Below are 11,493 nucleotides of genomic sequence, written 5' to 3'. Positions count from 1 at the left end.
GGTGCTATAATGGCTAAAATTAGATCCTTCAGAGGGGAAACCATAACAGTAAAGAGATGAGTTACTGAGATGAGTTACTGAATTGTGAATTCCTGGAACCAAATGGCCCTCCTCCTTTTGAGAGGCTCCTTCCATCAGTAAGCACTGCGCAAGTGTGTACCTACAGCTCTTTCTGTAGCAAATCTGGTCTTAATGGCTTTATGAAGAAGGACTGTTTCTTAGAAGAAACATTGCCTGAAATTAGGCCTCTGTTTTATCCGAACATCAATCTTTGTACTAGTTCCCAGTTTGTACCAGTACCAAGAATATACATAATATTTTTAAGCAGCCACAAGCTTTTGCACACAGAAAGTGCTTGTCAATTTTCCTTTTTAATACAAAATCAAGGGCAATTTTAAGTTACATGAGCCTGCAGGAAGAATCTGAATTGGGGGCTGAATATTGCTTTTTGTAAAACGCGTTCAAAAGACAACTGTATTTCTTGGAAATGTTTTCACAAAGGATTTGCTCCTAGAGTCAGACCATGTCTGCAGTGTTTTAAGCAGAACAAGGAACCAAGTGAGGAAGAACTGCAGCAAACTCTGCTTTATTTCCCATCCACATCCTTTTCTGGCACTTATAATGCCTGGCTGTACTGTGTATTTGTAGGGAGTCAGAAGTTAACCTCTTAGTTTCTGATTTTTCTGACCAAATCTTTTGTATCTAGCGCAAGCAGTGCATGGAGTTGGGATTTTCCAGATATTTTGATGGGAAGAGAGAAGTATTTGGACTTTCCTGAATTTCCAAAATACAAAAAGTCCCACAAATTTGATGCAGAATGAGGTTGTCAGTGGTCAGTGGAGGTCCCTGGTGGTTAGGCGAGAGTGAAGGTCTAAGGAGTTGCATGTCGGACACAAAGAGCTAGGCGTGGGAGTGGGGAGCAACATAAGAGAAGAAATACTGGCAGACATTCATCCTGTTAGAGAAAACCATTCCGAGAAGGCAAAAGAGGAGGAATCACTGTGATTCAACTCTCTGCCTTGCAGCAGCTGAGATCTGAAAGCATAAAACAGCTTTGCTGTGTTAAGAATGATGTAGTTCTGATTTTTTGCTCACTCAAAAAGTCATAAATTATTTTTTTATCTGTTCTTGGATAGAGGAGTTCTATAACAGCTTCTTGTGAGGGCTTTAATACCACGCACTATTCATAACACATGGACCAGAACTGGAAAATTACAGAGAAGAGAGGAGGGTCAGCAAAAGTAGACTGTGAGCACACAGACGTGGTTTGAACCTGAACTGACCTGAAAATTGACTATGAGGGGACATGATGGAAGTTGGGAAAAACAAGAATGGTGTCAGACAAGTCAACCTCACATGTGGTTCCTCCTGTCAAGAATTTGGTGTCATCAACTGAAACTAGTGGAAGGCAAGTTTGGAGAGGAAAAAGAGAGTGGGGAGCAAAAAAAAAAAAAAAATCTGTTTGACAGAATGACTATTTGAGCTATGTCTTTTCTTTCTACAAAATATTTAGCATCTGTAATGTCTGCATAGATTTAATGGATTGTTTTGGGTTGTTGTAGTTTGCTGCTGTGTGTGGGCCTCCCCCTGTGAGCCAGGTGATGCTGGCAGCTTGTCCATGCATCTGTACCTTCCACATCCGTTGGCTGCTGTTTGCTGTGAAGGTGGGTAAGTGGGGGAGCAGAACTTAGTGGAATATATTTCTTTTTGCTGAGATTGGAGCTATATTTAGTTTTGATTACACAGGCTTTCACAAACCACAATGCCTGTTCCAGGATCCCAACCACTGCCCCTTCTGTTTTTTCCCAGAATTTTTATTTTCTTATTTTGAGAGGGCTGAAGATTGCATGTTTGTTACAAATATGCATTAGGATTAGCAGTTCTTAGCTTGGAAATTAGAAACAGAGGCTGAAAAGTGAATCATTTCTCCGGAAGTACAGAAAGTTGTGTCAATGTGAGAAATACCTTCTCAGGTGTTGGCAGTGTTACAATTCACTGTTTTACTTTGTGTTGCAAGAGATTGGGTAAGATAAAGGGAATGTCAAAGGATGCAAGATGTCTCTTTCCCACTGCCAAGCTAAACCAATGCAGATGTGACTAGCAGGATTTTCTTCCATTCTTTTTTTCTTTTCCTGAAGTCAAAGAACTGATCAGCACGATTATTTTGAATTTTTCTGCTTTTTCTCTCTTCCAAAGTGCCATTATTTACTTTTCAACTATAGGACCCAAATGATGAATTAATATTTTCCTAGTTGCTTAAGATACCACTATGAGAGAGGATAGCGTACAGGAATTCATAATATTGAATTTATGCTACACATATGTAATATCAAATACAATAATAGTTGTACTGTCAGCTTGCATACATACAGAAAGCAGAGTATTTTAGTACTTAGAGAAAGCAACAAAGAGAAGCTAAGGATATTTTATTGTTTTATATACAGTAAGTATGTGTATGTATGTATATATGCATGTATGTTTATGGCATTGCAGATGGTGATTCTGTTCTTGACTAAATGAGTTTACTGACCTTTTTTTTGCTTCAGCTATCCCAGCTGGAAAATTGGGTGAAAATATGGATTCTTTGTAAACCAGATGTTGTTGAAGCTGAGTTTTTCTTTTTAAATAGATTGAAAAAGAATTATCATTTCTGCAATATAGCATAGACAGAAATAGCAAATATTAGAATTACAATCAGAAAAGAATGCAATGGAAGCCAAAAAACATGGCAGCAGCAACATGTATGGAGATAGTAAACTTAGATGATTAAATTATTTAATGACTTTTTATGACCCTTTATTGCTATGTGTTTTGTTATCAAGGGCCGATTGAAGTCAAAGTAAACGAACAAAAAAGAGTAATGCTTGTTTGGAATTTCTCAACGCATCAAGCTAAAGAAGAAATTAAAGTAATTGCATATCTTATTTTTGTACACATCAGCAGGACAACATTGCTAATGGAAGGTTTATTCTTCCATCCTGGTGTAAAAAGAAGCATTTTGTTTGCTTGAGTATTCTTACTATCCCAATTTCTGTTCAACCTGAGCAACGATAACTGGAGCAGAGGCCCATGGTTACGGCTCTCAGCTGTGCAGCATACAGTTTGTGGCTCACTGTGCTCCAGGGACTCAGATTTGCAACAAGGGCAATTGGCAGCACTGTAGCACATGGCTCTGCTGGCTTTGCCAAGGACTGCTGTCTCAAGTGTGGAACAGGCGTGAAAGGAGTGGCCGTAGGGATGAGATTTGTGGTCCTAGCTTTCTGCTAGGTGCAGCGGGTTTTCCAGTGTGGAAAGCTGCTGAAACCATTCTCCTGTTGGGAATGTCTTCTTGGGGGGTTGGATGGTAGAAACATTGTCATAAAGTGGGAGTACTAAATACGCATAGATTGCCACAGAGCTTTTGGAGTTGTTGTTTTTTTTCCTAAATACAGAAGCTTAAACTTACAAGTTTGTTCTGTGTGAGGTGCACTGATATCCGGGCCATGAGGTGAAAGTAAAGGGCGCAGAGGAATGCTGAGATCAGTGCTCTGTCAGCCCAAAAGGGCAGAAATGGATTGACATAGACCCCAGTAGCAGCAGCAGCATCTGTTTTCTGGAAAGGCTTGTTAGCAGAGCTCTGACAAATAGAAGAGGCTGCTTCTCATGGATGCTTATGAGGGGATGTTGCTACCCTGCCTTGGAGAGCTCACCTTCTGTGCTGATGTCATTTTTTCCATGATAGATTCCCAGCCCTTTGTCTGCTAAGGGCTATCTGGTGGATGTGTAGGCAGAATGCAAGTATCAGCTGCTTCAACGACTTCACGAAGCCTGTTTTATATATGCAGAGGTTGATGTTTCAGCTTGTTATTGGAGTGTACCTGGAGTCAGATTTCTCAGAAAACAGTGTAACTCTCTTCCAGCTGATTCAATACCAGAGTGACTTGCAAAAAGGTTGCTTCATGTGTAATTTTACCATTATACATTTGGGAGAAAAAAAGAAGTCTATCATAAAAACAAACAAAAAAACAAACCAAACCAAAAAAAAAACACAAAAAACAACTTATTTCTGATCCCACTGCCATAATCTACTTTACCTGTGCAATGTGAAACTTTTAGGAAGTGCAGTTTTACATGCCTTCACAAACCCATGCAGGTTGACTTCTGGAAGGTGTGGATGAGATGAATGTGTAGTGTACAGTCACTAACACTGAATTTTCTGAGGGGCTGAGTGTCATCCTTTGGTTTTTTTCAGTGATTTTTCTCCTCTAGTTCTACCAGGAACACTTGATATGCTGGGATTTCTACAGCCATTCAAAGGAGGTGGGCAGGGTCCTTATGTGCACTCTGCTGAGTGACCAAGTGTTAACATTGGGTAGGCCAAGTATCTCATTAGGGCTATACTGTGGAGACTGCCTGGGTGGTAGTGTTACTGTCATTGCACTGGCCTACGTTTATAAATGAAGCTAGTTTTGTTACAAGAGGTTTATCTTTCATTCAGAATACAATTTCTGAGTAGGCATACTACACAGCGCTACTTGAGGCTTGGGTGCTGCATGTTCCAACAAAAGGAGTGTTCCTGCATGTTAAGCTGTCTTTTTCCAATCCTTTAAATAACTTTGACCCTGCTTTACCTGCAAATGCTAGCCTCCTAGTGCTGCTCTGGAAAGATGGATGAGCAGGTTTTAGCAAAATAAGCGAAAACTAAATGGACGAGACAGATAATTATTTAGGCTGTTGTAGCAGATGTTAATTATTTGCAGTAAATGTTGCTCATATTTCCATAGACTGCTTTATATATGCTGCAGAGTTTAGGCTGGCACAGATTGCTCTGTTGTTTTGAAACGTACACCGGAGTGCTTGCAGACTCGAGGCACAGAGTACCTATAGATAGCTGCTGTGGGGGTGGGGAAGTCTTTTTCCCCTCCATAACAGACATTGATGCATGCTCAAAAGCGCCTGAGGCTGCTCAAGTATGACCTCTTGTTGGTTAGTACCTGCTCTTCTGTATTTGTTTTCTTGCTTTCTCATTCTGAGCTCTTCTGTGCTTCTTTCTTGGAGGTTGTCCCATCTGATTTAATTCTCCATATGTGCCTGTGTTAGTGATGTAATTGTAGTATTGACAAAACTCTGAGTCTGCAGTACTACCATGAAAGTGACTGTGGGTGTGCAGTTATTTATGTATACATGAGCATAAGTCAAGACTGTGCTTTTGACTTGCACTGTGCATGTCAGCATTCCTCCTGGACAGAAACCCTGAGCCAAAGGGAACTATTCATTCCCTGAAACTTGCTATGAATTTGATCTTTGCATGAACTGATGTTTTATTTTGATCCTTCCTGGTGGGAGAAGGAGATTATATTATTTAGGAGGGCAGTATTGTAAATTCAGTATTTGCAAGTAGAATATTCAGCAAATCAAATGTTTTGCCTTTTTAGAAATGCCTTCTATGTTAGTTGAAGATATGTACTTTCAGAACTGAATTTTTGTATGCTTATAGGGCTGCTTGATAAGCTTCAGTTAATTCTGTTTTCCAGCAAGTGAATGGCATACTGTATCAGTGGATTAGTTTGTCCAGCAGTACATTTCTACATATCACTGTGTATCGTAGATTCAAACTAAAGTCAGTGAAGCATTCCAGTGCATAGATTTAAAAGAGAAATAAATTAAAGAGGGCGGAAGATATAGAAGCAATGTAGGAAAGCAGAAGAAAAGAACTATTAGAGAATTTATGACCCCCATCAAAAAACCTGAATGCTAACGGCTATGCTGTTAAAATCTGCTTTGCACTTCTGCTACAGAACGAAGCATTATTAGATGACTGGGGACGTTATTCCCTATCACGAGTGCGGAGGGATATGCTTTCAAAACACATCTAAGAAACTGATGCCTTTGTTTGTAGTTGTTCACTGTTAATTCTGTTATATTGCTGTGTGAGTACTACAGCTTATTTGTTATTTCATTGCTTCAACCTTTAAATGCCACGGTGTTGAGAAATTACTGTATGCATGTAAATTTTGTCCCTGGCTGAACTGAGCATCAGTATTTTGCAGGCCTTACGCAGGCTGCAGGAGCTGGCTGAGCAGGGAACCGTCTTCCCCTTTGGGCAGCCTGGCACCGTGCTGCACAGCTTGGGGTTAAGGGACTATCTTTGCCAGGTTCCCTCATTAAGTGGTGTCTGTTGTCCTGTGTGCAGGCAATGCTGCAGGAGGCTGAGGGAAGGAGAGCTGGAGATGGCGGCCTGTGTTCGAGTTACAGAAAGGAGTCGATATGCTATGGAGCCTCTGAGAGGATTTGATATCTGCTTAAAGTTAAGTCAGCAAGGCTGATGGATCCGGCACTAAATTTAACTTCTGGCAAGGACCTTTTATCTTGGCAGCTGCATTCACTATGTTAGATGAGAGGCACTTGGGACTTGGTAAAGATAGCGTCGTGGTTGGAAAGAAAACAAGGGTGATTCCAACTTGGTTAGTGTTGTGGTTCTATATTGGTAGCCACTTGAAATGTCTGCATACCTTGGCAAAGGACTTCTGCTGTCTTTTCTGTTTTCTAGTGCCAAACATGGATGCTTTTCACTGCTAAGTAGGAGTGCAGTGAAATCTGTCTTTACCAGCCTGCTGTATGACTGCTGAAATTCAATTTCAAGGAGATGATGATCTCAAACACAAAGCTGAGAGATGAAGATACTGTTGGTATAGTTTTTAATTCATGGAATTTGTGCACTGTACTTCAAATTTAGAAGACAAAAGCAATCATGGAACAGATACGTTTATGTAGTGCTCAGGTTATATATGCTGTGCTCAGTATGTCCAGGTCCCTGGCATTCTGCCTGTGGAACAACCATGTGGAAATTTTGCAGAGGTCTGTTACCATGGATCAAATGTTACTAATACTGAAAAATGCCTGAAAGAGTTACTGGAATTTCCAATGATTTGCTCAAAGAGGAAAAAATAAGCAACAACAACAAAAAAAGGCAGCACTCAGGGCAGTGTTGCAGATCTCTGAATATTTAACTAAAATTAGTTATGAAAAAGATGCTTATAGTTTAATATGTGAAATATTTGGAATGAAATAGTAGAAAATAGTTTATTCTCTTGGTTACACAGACTAAGATTAACTGAGCATAAGACTAATGGACATCCCACAGAGATGGTCTGCAGAGGGAAATGCAGCTCTGCTACCCCAGCAGGCTGAACCCTCTGCTGAACGAAAGAGAATAGAAGGGGCCGTGTGTGCACGTGCACGTGTGTGGGCCCTGACGAGGTTTGTTTCGTTGTCTAAGACCTTTATGTCCTGTCAGCCTGCAGACAGCTGCCTTGGGCAGCCCCACCTCACCAGCAGCAGGCAGGCTGCCCTGTTCCGCGCAGGGCAGGGGGGCAAGTAGCTGCCCTGGGGGACCTGCACTGATGGTTCCTGGGCACTGCAGTGTTGGTTCCACCAGGCGAACACATGGTGAGCTGCCGTTTTGGCAGGTGACTACAAAACCAGGTTTTGCAGGTCAAAATGTATTTTGAACTTCGCCCCTTTTTTTTTTTCTTTTCATTTTGCAGCTGTCTGCGGATGCGTAAGTTTGCAGGGTGCTTCCTCATACTGGTATTTGCACTGATTTGAAAGGGGAACTGTACCTTGATACAAAGCAAGGCAGATCCCAGGCCTGAGCGGTACCTATGTGCTCTGCTGGGCCTGTGTTCAAGGCCTGCTTACCTGCACTGCAACCAATCACCATTCTTTGCTTGGAGACGTACGTGTGCATGAAAGAAGAATGCAACCATTTTGACTTTCGAACCAGCGAGGAGAAAGGATGTAATGGTTTTTGAGGCAAAGGCAGACGTTCAGTTGCAAGCTTTTGTCCTATAACTTCCTATTTTGATTTGCATAAGAGCCAGGGGGGTGTAGGGAGGATGTATTTATGGTTTAATGAGACACCGTTGCCTTAGAACATTATTCACAGGGAAGAAATGAGTTATTACAGGCTTTCTTTCTGTTCAGTTTCTGTGGATACAGCATGTAAGTTTTAGCTGTACTTCCCCATTGAGTGGTATCAGTAGCTTTCATTTGTTGCACTGAAGCTGCTGAAGCAAAGAGGTTACAGGGGCACAGTTTCTTAAGAGTGATTTGTTTGCCGCTTGAATTCCTACTGATACAATGAGCTTTCGAGGACGAGTTTTCAGAAGGGAGCCCAGTGAGCTGCGGAAGAAGAGAAAGACCATTAGGCGAGTGAATCGAGGAGAAATGCAAAGGCTGAGCTGTGTGAGTATTCCTCTGTCTTCCATCTCTACTACAAAATTGTTACGAGATTACAGGTCAAATATAAATAGAGGAGAGCAGGACTTATTCCTTGGTGTGTATAGAGGATGACTGATTCTCATCAGACTGTAGAATGAGGTACATGGTAGAATGATTTTTTTCTTAAAAAAAATTCTTAAAAACAAGACTGAAGCATGCAGAGTTCAGGGAATTTACATCAGGAAAACGAGGTAGCATTATGTTTCTCTTCTTGGAAAGAGTGTTGAGGCACTGGCACAGGCTGCCCAGGGAGGTGGCAGAGTCACCGTCCCTGGGAGTGCTCAAGAGCTGTAGAGATGTACTGAGGAACAGGGTTTAGTGGGCAATACTGGCTGTAGGTGGACTGTTGGACTAGATGATCATAGAGGTCTTTTCCAACATAATGATCCTGTGTTGTTGATCAGACAGATGCTGACAACAGTGCAATGTGATGATGTCTCTATGCCTGGTAACAAATGCTTGGCAGTTCTGTGAAAATCCTTAATGGTGCCTCTGGAGTAGAAAGTTCTTCTGTGTGATTTCAGGGTCATTTCACACTTCGTAGTCTGCTTTGTGCCTTTGGAGACCAGGAGCAGGAGGAAGCCACCATCTTTCTGCAGTGAGCAATAGGGGAAAGCTCCAGCGCCTTTGGTGGAAAGCTGCAGCAAGGTTCTGCCCCATCAAGGCAAACAGTGGCACTGAGCTGGGACTCCACTTTCTGAAACCCAAAGTATGGCACACATTAATTATTTTGTGTCTGAACTTTCTCAACTAAAAGTGAAACTATGGGAAAGTTAGGTAAAACACAGAGAACCCTGCTGGGAGGCAACTTAAGCAAGCACTGTTTCTCAGAGTATTCTCTTAGCTTGAGGCATTAATTTAGATTTCAGATGTTTGTTTCCCTGATGATGATTTGGAGACAGTGGATCCTTTTCTTTGTAAGAGCTGTTCAGTTTTCTTCTGTAGTTCTGCGTAGCAAATTAGATTGTGTTTCTGTGCATGCTGAGGGATTTTTGGAGGCTGTTCTTCGTGCTAATGTAACAAAGAATCAGCGATAATACATCGAAGATGATTATTCTCATTAGCTTTCTTAAGAAGGAAAGTATATATGCAATTGTAGCATTTAGTAACAGATAAGTTGGGATGGTCTGTGGTTCATCTAGTAGTAAAGTACTTGTGATTTGCTTGTTACCATCTGCCATTTTGGATTTGTATTTTATATGGAAGTGGATCTTTCAGACACAGCTACTTTACAATGTAGTTCCTGCTGTCACACAGCTGGAGACGCCAAGGGCTAGAGAGGTTTTGAAGTTAACTCTCAAACACCGCTAGATCTTCCGAAGTTCAATAGTTCCCAAATAACTGTTGGGATTTTCCAAAGAGTGAAGTGTGTCAGTCTTCTGGATGAAAACATTGCGGCTGAGTGGTTACCACTGAAAACTTACCTTACAGTTTCCAGGCATCTGAGTCTGCTCTTGTTTCCTTGAACCTGACTCCAAAGTTTGGTATAATCAAGGTTACGTACCTGAAAAGCATAACATTCTTGAGAGTTAACAACAACAAAAAGCTATCTTTATGTACTTTGAAGGCATTTGATATTTTAGGAAGTTTCATGACTAAGCTTTTTTAAGCCTATTTTCCCTTGATAATGATAATTACTTGATTTTGGCATGATAAATTGAGTTAAATCATGAGCTTTTTCATTAGTTAGTCCTTACCAGTCTACCTGTTTTGTTTTCTTTAATAAAAAAGAAAATTGTACTTCATAGTCTCAGTCTCTGAGAATGAAGGCTGATGCTGCTGGTGAGAGCATCTAACCCTGGCTTATTAGGACATAGGCAGTGTCACTTGACTTATACTGATAAATCCTGGTTGTTTTGTTGTTATTGTACAGATCCTGATCTTATGTGATTAGTGCTCCCTAGAAGTGGTTGAAGGCTTGCAGGAAAGCACAGTTAGAAATAAAACAAAGCCCAAATAGCAGCAATAAATCAGTAACCTGCCTGCAGGCAGTGCACTGCACTTCTGCAAAGTGTCTTGCTGTTATAATAAGTGAGATATAAGTTGGGTTTTCAGGGGAATCTGTTTGTTTTTATTTCTTTTCAGACAGAAAATAGACTGATATGGGGTCACTGTGTCATGCTATTCTGTGGATGGATTTCTCAATAGCATGTTTTGCCCCTGGGAAACACAAACATGCTTGGCTTTACTCTTGTGGTTTGTGACCCGTGTCATTCTACCCAATATTTCATAATTGGAGCATGTTAAATTGTTGGCCTATGGGTACTCCTTGTTACCAAGCCAGGAGCTTTTCTCTCCTGTATTCATTAGCAGTGTACCAGCAGTGCTACAGGTCTCACAGTGCTGTTAACACCCGTGGCCTCTGCATGAGGGTCCTTGTTCAAAGACAGTGTTTCTTCTTACAGCATAGCTAAACCTGTGTTTTCTGTAGGTGGACTTGTATTATTTGCTGGAAAAATTCTTTTGTAAGTCTATTTATAATCTGATTAGTTTTAATTGATTATAGATTGCTGACGGAGCCTATAATGTGGTTGAGCAGACTATGTTTTCATTTACGTTATGCATGTGAGTGATTTGGTTGCTAATTGATTGGGAGGGTGGTTGATGTCAGTGAAATAATTACAAATTCATGTCAATGGGAAGCTGAGTTTTTGGTGATTGTGCACGAATGATACTGTTGTTTATGGATGAATCCTCAATGGAAATACAAATGTGATTATTTGGGCAGACAGGTAGCATGAAAATATCTATAACTCCTGAAGAGGTAAATAACCATAGTGTAGTTGGACAAAGGGAGATATTTACTAACTATAAAGAAGCAGGGCAGCATATATGAGGTCTGTCATACAGGATGTTAACTTATTGCAAAGTTCACTCTAGAAATCAAATGTTATTTTTGAAAAGTTTATTTAGAGCTAATGCAAACATTTTTAAGATTTGGTTTTTTTGACTGAAGGATTTCTGGTGTCTTTGAGCACCCTTCAAAAATGATGTTTGCTCAGTCTCTGAGTCTGGGACTTCACAGATCTAAATTTTAGTATTTAAGTGAAAATGGCCAGTGTAGTTGACCACTGTGCACTGCCTTGCAATTTCATCATGCAGTTCACAGCAGTGATCAAAGCCTTTAGTGTCAGAGCATGTTCTCATGAACAGACATTAGAGCTTTCTTTTGGGTTCTAAATACTCACTGCAAAACAAAGCAACAATAACAACAAAGTCTTATGCGCACCT

The sequence above is a fragment of the Meleagris gallopavo genome, chromosome 11 (genome assembly GCF_000146605.3).
Source record: "Meleagris gallopavo isolate NT-WF06-2002-E0010 breed Aviagen turkey brand Nicholas breeding stock chromosome 11, Turkey_5.1, whole genome shotgun sequence".
In the NCBI taxonomy this organism is placed as follows: Eukaryota; Metazoa; Chordata; class Aves; order Galliformes; family Phasianidae; genus Meleagris; species Meleagris gallopavo.
Note: the sequence above shows the minus strand (reverse complement) of the source record.